This window comes from Coturnix japonica, chromosome 1 (genome assembly GCF_054131305.1).
Source record: "Coturnix japonica strain WE chromosome 1, WE-NBRP24, whole genome shotgun sequence".
NCBI lineage: Eukaryota > Metazoa > Chordata > Aves > Galliformes > Phasianidae > Coturnix > Coturnix japonica.
In genome coordinates, this window is record NC_140663.1 from 149,110,130 (window position 1) to 149,122,165 (window position 12,036).

The 12,036-nt window shown below is 38.7% G+C and overlaps 1 long non-coding RNA gene across 8 annotated transcripts in view; it reads left to right on the forward strand.

Annotated features, from left to right (window-relative positions):
- The first annotated feature begins 122 nt into the window (after positions 1-122).
- The window catches only part of LOC107308097 (uncharacterized), a 34,909-nt gene continuing 22,995 nt past the window's right edge, over positions 123-12,036 (forward strand). For 4 of the 8 annotated variants that reach the window (XR_014948574.1, XR_014948575.1, XR_014948576.1 and 1 more), the window contains exon 1: positions 573-711. This is a non-coding gene — a long non-coding RNA (uncharacterized LOC107308097). Of the gene's footprint in view, positions 770-12,036 lie in introns of all 8 variants that reach the window. The other 4 variants (XR_014948573.1, XR_014948572.1, XR_014948579.1 and 1 more) reach the window with 4 other exon arrangements.

Here is a 12,036-nt window from a genome sequence, read left to right on the forward strand (position 1 = left end):
AGGCGGCTTTAGCGACCTGCCCCGACACCTCCCAGCCAATGGGAAATAGCGGGCGGGAGGGGGGCGGAGCGGCGACGGACGCTGGGTGTCATTGATTAGATCGCTTCGCTGGGAGATGCGCTGCGTTCGTGGTGCTCGGGACGTGGGGCTTTGAACCCGCGTAGCGCAGCTTCCCAACCCTTACCCAACTCACCCCCTCCTCCCCCTCGCGCGGCTTTCCATCCTTAATGCCTTTTTTTTTTTTTTTTTCCCTCCCTTTGCTATTATTCCATTTATTTTAATAACGTATTAACAAGTCTTCTGTGATAACGGGCAGAGAACATAAGGAGATGCGAAGGGCGCACTCCTCCTTCAAAGCACTGCGAAGGAGCACTCTCCCCCCTCCTCTCCACCCTCCCCTTTCCTCCCGCACCCCGGGGACTACTCCGCCCTGGGCTGCAGGGAGGAAGGGTGGAAGGGGGGAGCCTGCCCGCCCCCCACATCATCCCCCAAGCAGCCCTGAAGGAGCCGCCCCAGGCGGGTGTCGCCCACCCTGAAGGAAAGGAGCGCTGGGGGCGGCCCCCGGTGCGCTGCGGTGCAGTGCGGGGCGAACGGCTGCAGCGCCCTCCCCACCCGGCGCGGCACAACGCACTGCACGCCCCCCGCACAGCGCGGTCCGGCACGGCACGGAGGGAGGTTATCGGGAGCGGGGGGAGGACTGAGGCTTGCAAGGTGAGAGCTCGGAGTGCCGGGAGGAAGCTGCCATTTGTGAGCTGTGAGTGACGAGCGTGTAAGTAGCATGAATCATTTAAGGTTAAAAAAATAACGAGGGGGAAAATCAACTCCGGAGCAATTAGAAGGTGCTCCCGGCAATTATTTTCAGAGCCGCTTTTATAAGGTTCGGTTTAAAGAAGTAGCTCTGTTGCCTTCCTCGGTAGGATAGCCTCCAGCCCTTTCGGTGCCTGTAAACATCATCCGACTTGGAGAAAGTCTTGATAATGCATCAATGCAATAAGTGTTCTTTCCGGACCCATCTCCCGTCCTGGAGACGTCTCTGTAGCTCGGGCACGGACAGGATGCCCTGCAGAATGACTCGTCTCGTAGCCATCATAAAACCAACGCTGTGTAAAAATGCAGTATATAAATAAACCATCCATACGTTAGCGGCAGTGTAAAATCACTGCTCTCAGACGTGCCAACTTTCAGCGCGAGAGCGACAGACAGACGAAATAAGGGAAATGTTTACAACATGCTTTGCTTTCCGAAGGAAGGCTTCAGATTGGCTGTTGAAAATTGGCGTACTCGGCCAAGTCACTTATTTGGAAAAGTCACCCGTAAAAGCAGGAGGGCTTTGGAAACGTAGCTAACACCAGAGCCAGACCCTGGGCTGCCAGGAGATCTCGCATCACCGCAGCTTGAATGCTGTGCACTCCTTTCCTTCCTTATCCCTTGCTCCCAGCCCGCAGGTTGTCTTAGGATGTCCAGGTATCTCCTGTTCATGCTACGATAACTGGAGGAAAAAAAAAAAAAAAAATTAAAAAAAAAAAAGGGTCATTGTAATTATGTATTGGCTCCCTCTAGCGTGCTAGGGACACTGCTGCATCTGGGGTATGTGTGTCTGGCCTGCGTGTGTACCTGTGTGGGAGCTTGAAGGGAGCCGGTGGAGCACCAGCAGGGGAAAACAGTCATTTCACTATTACAGTGGCATATACTGTGTAACAGGTGTAGGGCAGTGTATCATTTGGTGTATTGATGTTAAACTAAAAAAAAAAAAAAAAAAGAAAACTTAAGTCTTTTCTTTGGGATCACGCTCGTGTCTCCATCACTTTTCTCACCAGCCCACTGACTGTCTTTCCTTTCACATGACTCAGCATTTCACAGTAAATAATCGACTCCACAGTGAAGTCAATACATTTGAGGGCACTTTGCAGTTTGTAAAACAAGTACTCAGGACTATCAGTTAAAGAGAACATTATATAATCTGTTATCCAAGCACCTGTGTTCTTTACTTGTAAATTCTTCTTTTTTTTTTTTCATCAAGCATCTTACGGCTTGCAACATTTCATTGATACCAACAACATGAATAGAATATTTAGAGGAAACAATAAACGTGAATCACTAGCACTAGATCCTCAAAACTATGTCTGCCTGTTGGGTGATGGTCATAAGCAAAGTTCTTATCCCTTCACCCTGCAATTCATTCTGGTTTCCAGTACTAACTTCAGTAAACCTATTTTTTAATGCTCATTTTTGGATCTGATTATTAGCAATTTTGAGTAATTCCTTGGTAACAATCTCAGCTTGGCATCTTTTAAAACTGTGTCTCCTAATCCCAACAGTGGCTTATGTGCCTAAATAAAAGTAAAAAGCCAGGTAAAGAAATTGTTCCTGCATATGAATGCATGACTTTGCTAGGCTGATGTTTGTTACATCAGACAGTTTATAACAACAAAATGGCATTTATTGATTTTAATCCACCTGTGCAAGTAATGAATATTTTATTTGTTCAATGATTTTACAGTATATCTGAAATGCTTTTTTGTGTGTCAAATTTGTAGAGCACGCTACATGTTTGATAGCTAAGACTTGCATCATAATTTTCTATACACTTATCAGGAAATTGCTGTATTTTTCACATAGAAAAGATAGAAGTAAGATGTGTGAAGGTAATACCAATGAGTGCCAGTCATACATATGTGCTGAATGCCATGCCAGTGTGTACTGAATTTGTACTGAAAAAAAGGAAACAGAATAGAAACTACATTTAAAGATGTTTATAAATAGATTTGTGAGAAAGCTGTGGAAAAGCACAGACAAAATGCAAATCCTATATACTATAGCAATAAACATATACATTACACTATATCAGGTCAGTCCAGAACAAGCAAACAAAAAACACCATGAAGTGCTGTATGCCTGAGAAGCTCAGCAAAGGAGCAGAGTCCAATATAACAGCCCTAGCAATGATCTGTATGTGGAAGAATCAAATAAAGCTTTGGAAATCTAATTTTGGACATTTGGAATATCTGTTCATTGGAAGCTGTAGTCTGACTTCAGACTAAGTAATGGGTAGTAATAGAGCTTAACTCAAATCTAAATTTTTAAAAAACACTGACTAATCTTGAGCATAATAAAGCTATATTCAGAATTTTGAGGGAAGTATTCATTATAAAATCTATGCTCTGTCAAAAGTTTTCAAATGAAACTCTTTACTTCAGTACAGACAATACTTAAGCACAGACAAAAAAAGTTTCAGAACAAACATCCCTAAACAAATAAAAGAAAATAAGGAGATGAGGAGCAGATCAATATAGCTAAATGTCAAGGTTCAGTGTGTAAGTTGTTTGAGCCTAAAATGTATCATTGGGAAAGCCCAAATCCAATCACCTTGAAAGCAATAGAAAGAAGGAAAATTAGAAAGGCCAAGGAAGGAATTCAAAGAACAAAAAGTACATCACATACAGAGAATAAAAATACCTTCTCAAATACAAACGTATGCTTTATCAAAATGAGGAAGCCATGAGACAAAACTTGTGGATCTACTAGCTATACAGGATAGGAGGTACTGCAGAGAAATTAAATGTCTGTATTACAGTACTCGTAACAAATGGAGACATTTCCTCAAGTCCGCTTTCTTTTTAGTAACAAAGATGAGATGTGGGTGTGTATGGAGGTGTCACCACAGAGATTCTTAAAGAGCAGAAAGTATCTAACTAAATGGTAGTCATCAAGAGTTCTTACAGAATCTAAAAACGAAGTAAATGAACTGTTAAAAATATGCTGTCATTAAGATCAGTTACTATGTGTGAGGATTAAAAGGTATAAAATCTGTTTATTGTCAAGAAAGTCTAAAAGGGTGATCAAGGAATTACTGCGTGGCAAACTTTTAGTGTGATGGAAAAATAGTTGAAATGACAATAAAAAATAGAAATTTTATGGCATCTAGAGAAATGTAAGAGAACTACTATCCAGAAACTGAATGAAATCAATAGAAACCTTTCATCTGATTTGATTCATCCCATAATGATGAAGTAGTATAACTTACACAGATTAAAAGGACTTTTCTTCCATTTATTAGTATTGTTTCAAAGTACCAACGGAACAATAGATTAAATGCCTTTTGTGGCTCTGCATGGGAGTAGCTTTATGTCAATTTAAACAGCAGGATTTGGAAGGGAGAATAGTTACTGGGAAAAGCAACAAGAAGTGACAGTACAGTAGGTAACGGCAGGGGAAGGTGAGTGAGTAGATGGTGTTAGTGGACTAATAAAGAGCAGGAGCAAAGAAGTAGGGGAAATTAAAAAAAAAAAAAAAAAAGATGCTGAATTGGAGCACTGGGCTATTAAAAATACTTGAGGAAAGAGAAAGAGCAAGTAGGAGATAAATGTGAGATTGTTGCTGAAGCGATTAGGACTCACTTCTTCTATCTAGCTGGAATGTAATTCATTTACAGGTCTACCTGTGTCATTCTGAGGAGGAAAAAAGAAAAAAAAGAAAAGAGAAAAAAAAAAACAACAGATCCATTAGGCTTAGAGACAGGATGACTTGTTAGGCCAAAGATAAGTGGCTTAAGGCTTGGATTCTCATGCCTGCTTTCAGGCATGTTTTCTAATAACTGTTTAATACAGCATACTGAAACATCAATTTATTTATTTATTTATTATTACAATGAAAACAGGATGCAGAAAATTGTGTTTCAACCAGACTAAGTAGATGTTTTCTTAATAATTCAGAAGAATAAAACAATCTCTTCAAGAGCAATCGAACTAATGGAAACCTGTTCCCTACAAGTATGTGTTTTAATTTTTCCACTGCCACTAGTATTAGCTTCCCCCTGTGCTTTCCATTACCCTGCAGATGTGAGAGGCTGAGAGTGCTTGGAAAGGTGCAGTGGATGTTTCTCCTTTTCTACGTAGAGTATCCTTTCCTCTCCCATTCATACCCATCAACTTCAATGAAATTTTAAACTATAATCACCTTTGAAATTTCTGTCTCTCTTGCAAATCTCACTGAAATTGGCCTGTATTTTATGAAGTTACTGAAAATAATGATAGACGCTCAAGTTATCGTCAAGTTGGCTGTTTGTTTACTTAGATAACTTCCTTTAAAAATAACAGTCCAACAACAACTACAATATTATATGCAAGTAAATGCAGTAGAAAAAATTAACCATTCTCTTATTACATGATCCTAGTTCCAGAGGGCACAATATGACATGGCAAAAATGATCATATGTTATGGCTTGGCATGTTGCAATACATGCACAGATACTGCTAGCAAGTTAGGAATGCACCATGTGAAAATAAACAGCAGTTTTCAGTATGTATTAGAAAATTTGTGCATTTTGAATTAAAGGATGTGCTCTGAGGTATTTACCAGCTTCTCTGAAGCAAACTTTTTATGTAATTTAAAACTCCTTTGAAACTGACATTTTTTGTGTTCATGGTAGTTTGCATGAAGACCTGTAGAAATCAGCAACATGTTTCATTTTCACTGAAAAACTAAGTCCTTTACAGATGAAAGCCTGTTTTTTAAATTATTTGTGACAAGTCTGTTTGAGATTAGACCACATACACTCTTCAACGTTGCAAAGGTTTAACTATTTGTTAAGAAATTTTAAAATGTCATTAGAATTTAATTGATAGTTTAGTAGATGGTGTTTAGTTTGTCAGCAGTTATTGCAGGCTAATGTTTCCTATGTCCATTAAACTGTGTGTGGTAGACAGGGAGGATATTTGTCTTCTTCCCCTCTCCTCTGGGCTAGACTGCACTCTGAGAAGGGGGTAGGTTGTGTCTTTTGAGAGCACACAGCAGAAGAAACTTAAGGAAGTGCGGCGTAAAAAGGAGAAGGACTTAGAAAGGAAAGACAAAAGTAAGCAGAAACTCCAGAAAGTGCTGAGAAATGCATGGAAAAGAATAAATATTGATGTGTCAGAGAGGCAGGAAAGATAATGTTCTCCTGGACTGTAGGAGGGGACTGCAGAGCTGCTGTATGGTGACCATACACCCTGTCACAACAATATGAGCTAGGAGATATTTTTCTGCACATTTTTATTCTACCTCACTTTGGGATGTTTTATGAAACTTTATTTTGAAATCTGGTTTCTGAAGTTTAAAATCCTTCCGGGAGTGCTGGTACCACTTGAGGAAAAGGTAGAAACAGAACCACCTCAAAGATCTGAATAACTGGCAGTGGGGAAATACATGACAGTTGTGCAATAGTTGATTAGAATACCATTTCTGTGTATACCAACATTTAAAGACTCTGAAATTTACCTTGAACAGAAAGAGCAAATTTACAGAAAATAATCTCAGGGTGAGCAGGCATGATACTGAAACTTGCATTTTCATATAGGATTAGGCATTAATACAGTGTGATTGTTGTACTCTGGGACCCCAATGAAACTTAGGTGTGAAACACAGACTCTGCCCAGTAGAGTTCAAAGTTTTGTTATGTAAACTTAAATGTGGAAATAATATTTTTCTTCTCTCTTCATTTTAAAGCAAAAACAAAACCCTCAAGTCCCTAAACAAACAAGATTAGTTTCCAAGTGGAGTGTGAGGGAGCTGCTGGGTATTTCTCATATTTCTTGTACAGGTATGCCCCTAAAGGCACTGATAACATAGGTAATAATTTGAAATTCTCTGAAATTTCAGTATAGTTTGTCACTACACCTTCTTTTAAGAAGAAAATAGCAGTGCCTCCTCTGTTAGGATATTACTGAAAGCAGACTGAAACTGTTGCTGAGTCAAGAGGAATATGGCTGACGCTGCAGAACCAGTAAGTTTCTTAACTGGAACATCACAGGCTTCACGCATTTCACACCTTCAAGCTGCAGGAGATTTGGGTCACCTATTCAAAACAATTTCCCATATGTTAAACATCAGAGTGTTGCTTCTTATGCAATGGTTAGGTTTTTATTGTTCACTGTTTTTCAGTAGTGTTTGCTTGCAGTAGCCAAAGAGTTGTAGATTTTTTTCCTCTCAGAGAGCTTCTATGAGTCTGAAGGCTGTTGCATCAATCACACAGGTCAACAGTTTGTGAAGGCAAGAACCAACATCTTTATGGAAATCCAGAGACAGTGTTGCTACCTGCAAGATGAGGTAGGAAGCAGGGAACTGGGGAGGACTGAAATAATTCTGATGTAAAATGCTATGTAGTCCTCAGCCATAGAAATTCACCTCTGCTGGTATTCTTACTTTCACTACCCAGGTGGAATGAAGATATCATAGTTATTGAAAGTTCTGGTTTCTTAGTACAGTACTTAGCTTCCCGAAGAGAATAAGCATGACATCTAAGCACAAAATAATCTATGTATATTTATATATAAATTTGAAGGATATAAAGTTCCTACCAGACAAAAAATAAATAAAAAATAAAATAAAATAATAAAGGAAGCTTTTTGACTGTGGGGTATTTCCATGTTTTTGTCAGTTTATTTTTTCTAAGTTAGTATTTTGCACCAACAAAATTGCCAACATTCCCAAGGGCTTATGAAATTTCTCACGCATTGCACACTGAAGATTCTGCAAGCTAAATTTGCCTGTTATGCAGTCCTTTTGTTTCCAAAGTATTCCCTTATTCAGTTATACAGTTAGCAGCTCTAGTTTAAACATAACTGATTGCAACACTCTAAACAATTCTGTTGTTAAAACTCATGGAGAAACTGAATGCCATTTACTCTCTCCTTGCAGCAATTTCATAGAATTAGAGGGAAAAAAAAGTACCAACAATGTAATGAAACTGTTCTTACTCTGTACCCCAAAAGTCCAGGGACACATCAGGGATGACTAATAATGATAATGATGATAATAATAATAATAAATTTCCTGAGTTGTGTCACTTTTTTTTTTTTTTTTTTTTTTTTAATCTTTTGAAAAGGGAGTAGCATCTTTACACTTTATGTGGGTAAAACCCTTTCTTTGCTGGTTTGCACATCTATTTGAAGTTAACCATTCAGTTGTGTTCCTGCTCACTCTTTTCTTTTGAGTGTTCTTATGTGAGCTCCAACATAAACAAGGTTTGTAAACAGCAGACTATAGATAAGCTTTCAAAATGCTGTGTGGCATTTTGCCCACATATATGTCAAGTAAAAGGTTAGAATTTTCTCTTTTTAAAGAAAAACATACCAATTAGCAGCAGTGCAGGGCTGTCTAGAGCATGAAGTTTTCAAAGCTTGACATGTCTGTAAATGCAACACAATCCATTTATTTGTATGAAGCTCTCTTTCATTTTCTGATGGAGAGAAGGATCCAGTGAGGGTCAAACCTACAATATAAGTACAACTGCTCAAAGATATTACTACATTAGATTATTTGCCTGATATGTCCAGCACAGCTAAAACTGGATAACAGGGTTGCAGATGATTGTTCTGTTTTGTTTTGTTTTGTTTTGCCTACCATATTGCAACCTCAATGCTGGTTTCAGTGGCATAGTTACCAAATAAGACTGTCAAACACTCTTATCCCCAGTGTGCAGGAAAATAAGGGAGACTGAAGGTTTGCTTCCTGAAATGGTCATGGTGAAATCTGGAAAGCATTGATAGCAACCCGCTCAGGTCTCCATCTTCATGGGGCATTGGCAACTAGTGCTCAAGGCCATACAGGGCTCTGGCTTCATTCCCTCAACACACTGGCCAACTGAAATGAGCTGACTTGACAGTTGGCTGGTGGCACAGAGCAGTGGGAGTTTGTGCCCCCCCTAGAGCCAGGGGCAACGAAGAGGAAATTACATTCATGAAAGTCATAATTCCTTTCTCTGTTTGCTCCTGGGATGGTGCTGCTATGCATCCCTCTTTCTGCAGGCAAACTGTTGTCTTGCAGTCTTGTCATAAGTTATTAGTCAGAACCCAGTACTTAAAAAAAAAAAAAAAAAGCATCAGAACCAAATGTACTAACCAAGGTGCAAAATTAACCTTTAAGAAATCCTATAACATACTGCAAAACAAAAACAGATCCTAAAACTAAAATACACAGTATCCATGAAAAAAGCTCAGTGAATTTATCTGCTTTTTGGAAGACTTCAGAGAAGTATTATTTTTAAAAATAGCCAAGTGCCCCTGTCCTGGAAATCACAACTTTTGGGCATCACATCATTAAGTAACTAAAATCACTTGTCCCTATGGAAGGCAGGGAGAGGAGGGGAGGGGAGGGGAGGGGAGGGGAGGGGAGGGGAGGGGAGAGGAGAGGAGAGGAGAGGAGAGGAGAGGAGAGGAGAGGAGAGGAGAGGAGAGGAGAGGAGAGGAGAGGAGAGGAGAGGAGAGGAGAGGAGAGGAGAGGAGAGGAGAGGAGAGGAGAGGAGAGGAGAGGAGAGGAGAGGAGAGGAGAGGAGAGGAGAGGAGAGGAGAGGAGAGGAGAGGAGAGGAGAGGAGAGGAGAAAGGGAAGGAAGTAAGGGAGGGAGGAAAGGGAGGAAGGAAGGCAGGGAGGAGGGAGGGAAGAAACCCATGCAAATATAAGTCCTGGTTATTTTTTCTCACACTTGGTTTTATGTGTAAGGTACAGAAATTGTTTTTAGTTTTATATAGGGAAGTATATTCATGGCTGCTACCCTGAGGAACTGATAGTGACAATAAATTAACATAAATGAATTGCTACAATTTTCTGTTTTATTATAATATCTTAAATTTTTAGCAGGTTTAACAGTTTTGCATACACCTAGAGATAACATCCGAATTGCAAATAAAATACTAGAGAATATATATTGCAGACAGTTTTAATTTAATGTGCACAAACGTTAAGTATTTAAATGGATAACTTCTGGCATTTGCCTTGTGTCCACTATCTGTGTCCATTGTAGTGTAAAGGGGAGGGTACTGTATTAAGATGAGTAATATTTTATATTAACATTTGGTTTATGCTACAGATGTTTAATTTGTATCTAATGAGTCAGAATAACAGAATAGTTATTTTAAACATATTCAGATCTAGAGTGCATAATTGATTTTTATCTTTTTTTTTTTTTTTTTTTTTAATAATTTCCTTATCTCTTAATAACTGGTTCCTTTTTAACATGCAGTAACTCCTATTAAACCTAAATTAATTGCTTTTAGGATGATTGTTGCTTAGAATTTTATTAAAGTAAAATTTAATTCTCAATTAACCACTTAATTTTTATACCAAATTAAAGGCCCACAAAGACCACTGAGGTAATAGGATGCACCATTTTGTTATGGTGAAGGATAACCTGTCATCAGCTATGTTCTTGTGTTTGCAGTGATGAGTCCGTACAATATCATGGTAGCCATGGCTGACATGGTGTTGAAGTACATCTCCTCCATAATGCTGGCTCCTGGCCGATAGGTCCTTATCTCACCCTTATTTAGAGGTGTTTAATGATTCAGTGTATGGAAAAGCCCAAGTCCTTTGTGAGGTCTGTGCTCGATTATTTATTTATTTATTTATTTATTTCCCAGAACTAATTTAGGAAATATTAATTTGTACTTCCTGGTATACTAATATTACTATCCTGTTGCATTGGTGAATGTTGATAAAAAAACCTGTGTAACGGAGAAGAGGAGACCACATATGGTCAAATAAAGATAAAATTACTTCTAACATGTGGTATCAGGGACCTAAGCTTTTAGGTCACTAAAGTGTCTGAATTCAAAAGTTATTGAGCTCCTATTACAAGACATAATCTTATAGAAAATTGCTGAAGAAATACATTTAAAATTCCTTTGCTATTTTCTTCCATAAGAGAAGGTGACTTTCCTGATCATTGTCTTTATTCTTTAAAGGATGTGGTCATATTAACATATCATTCACTTCCATGGATGGAAATTGTCATTCCAGCATTATGTATGTAATCCTGAGTCGGCTCTCTTGCAGAATTTTAGCAAGTAATAACTTACTGCACTTTCCTACAAAAGGCATTATGTATGGATTTAAGCCTTAATGTAAACAATCACATTGTGATCATTGTCCCAAATGATGGAAAAAATCAGAGTCCTCAAGGAACTGAAATGGTATGGAAACAAACTGAGTTTATTAATAAACGTTGAATCACAAGATCTTTCTGCATGGTTTTCCTTCCGCCCTTCCTCACTTCCTCCCTCACAAGCAAGGACCATTATTTTTTGTCTTGTAGTAAACAGTAACTGTCTGAAACAGCAATTGGCTACAGTACTCTGGGAACTGGACCCAAACTTCTAAAAAGCCACTTACTCTACAGTAAAGGCATAAAAGAAACATTCTAAAAATATATGTATTTGACTTGCAGGATGATTTTGAAAGACCTCAAAGAGACCAAATGTTCTACTACACTGTCTAACTCAAAGAGTTTAATTTAAGAAACAACACAGATTTACAGTCAACAGTCCTAAGTAATACTTGCACTAAGTATATAGCTATTACTGTATAGGTCACTCCAAAATTAATGCCTCCTATTTATTTCCATGGAAACTATACTAGATATAAAGAGCACAACAATACTATTTGATAGAGCAAATTCTCAACTACAAAGCACTATTCTTCAGCATAGTCACTATCATTATATATATAACTGTGCCAGAAATCAACAACAGCCTGCATTCCTTGTTTATAAAAATCTACACCAGCAGAGGTGACCCATTGTTGCTGTTGCCACTGCTCAAATGCACCACCCACTGTGCTTACATCCCTTGCTTTGTCTGTAAATGTTCAGCAAGCTTTGATGAAAGTTAGTGGGTGTAATTTTTCCACGTGGAGGAATTCAGTTACACACCTTTGCTTCATATGCATATGGTAGATGCCACTTTGTCAGAGTGTCCCTCTGCTGCCGTCAGTCACATGGCAACAGAGTATAATGGAATATTGGTGGGAAGGTTCAGCCTCTACTCCCATACTACCAAAATCTGCCTCTAATATTCTGGGCCAATTAATCAGGAAACATGACTTTCAGAGCAACCCTTGCAAAAACAAAATTCATTAATTCTTAATTTCTTTATTCTGTTTGATTGAAGTATTCTTTTTAAGTATTCTAATTTAGAGCAGAAACTTTGGATGCTCTCTGATATGCAAGTTCTCTTTCTAGTGCTTAGTTTTTCACATCTGGTCACATAACAGAAAAATGGATGATC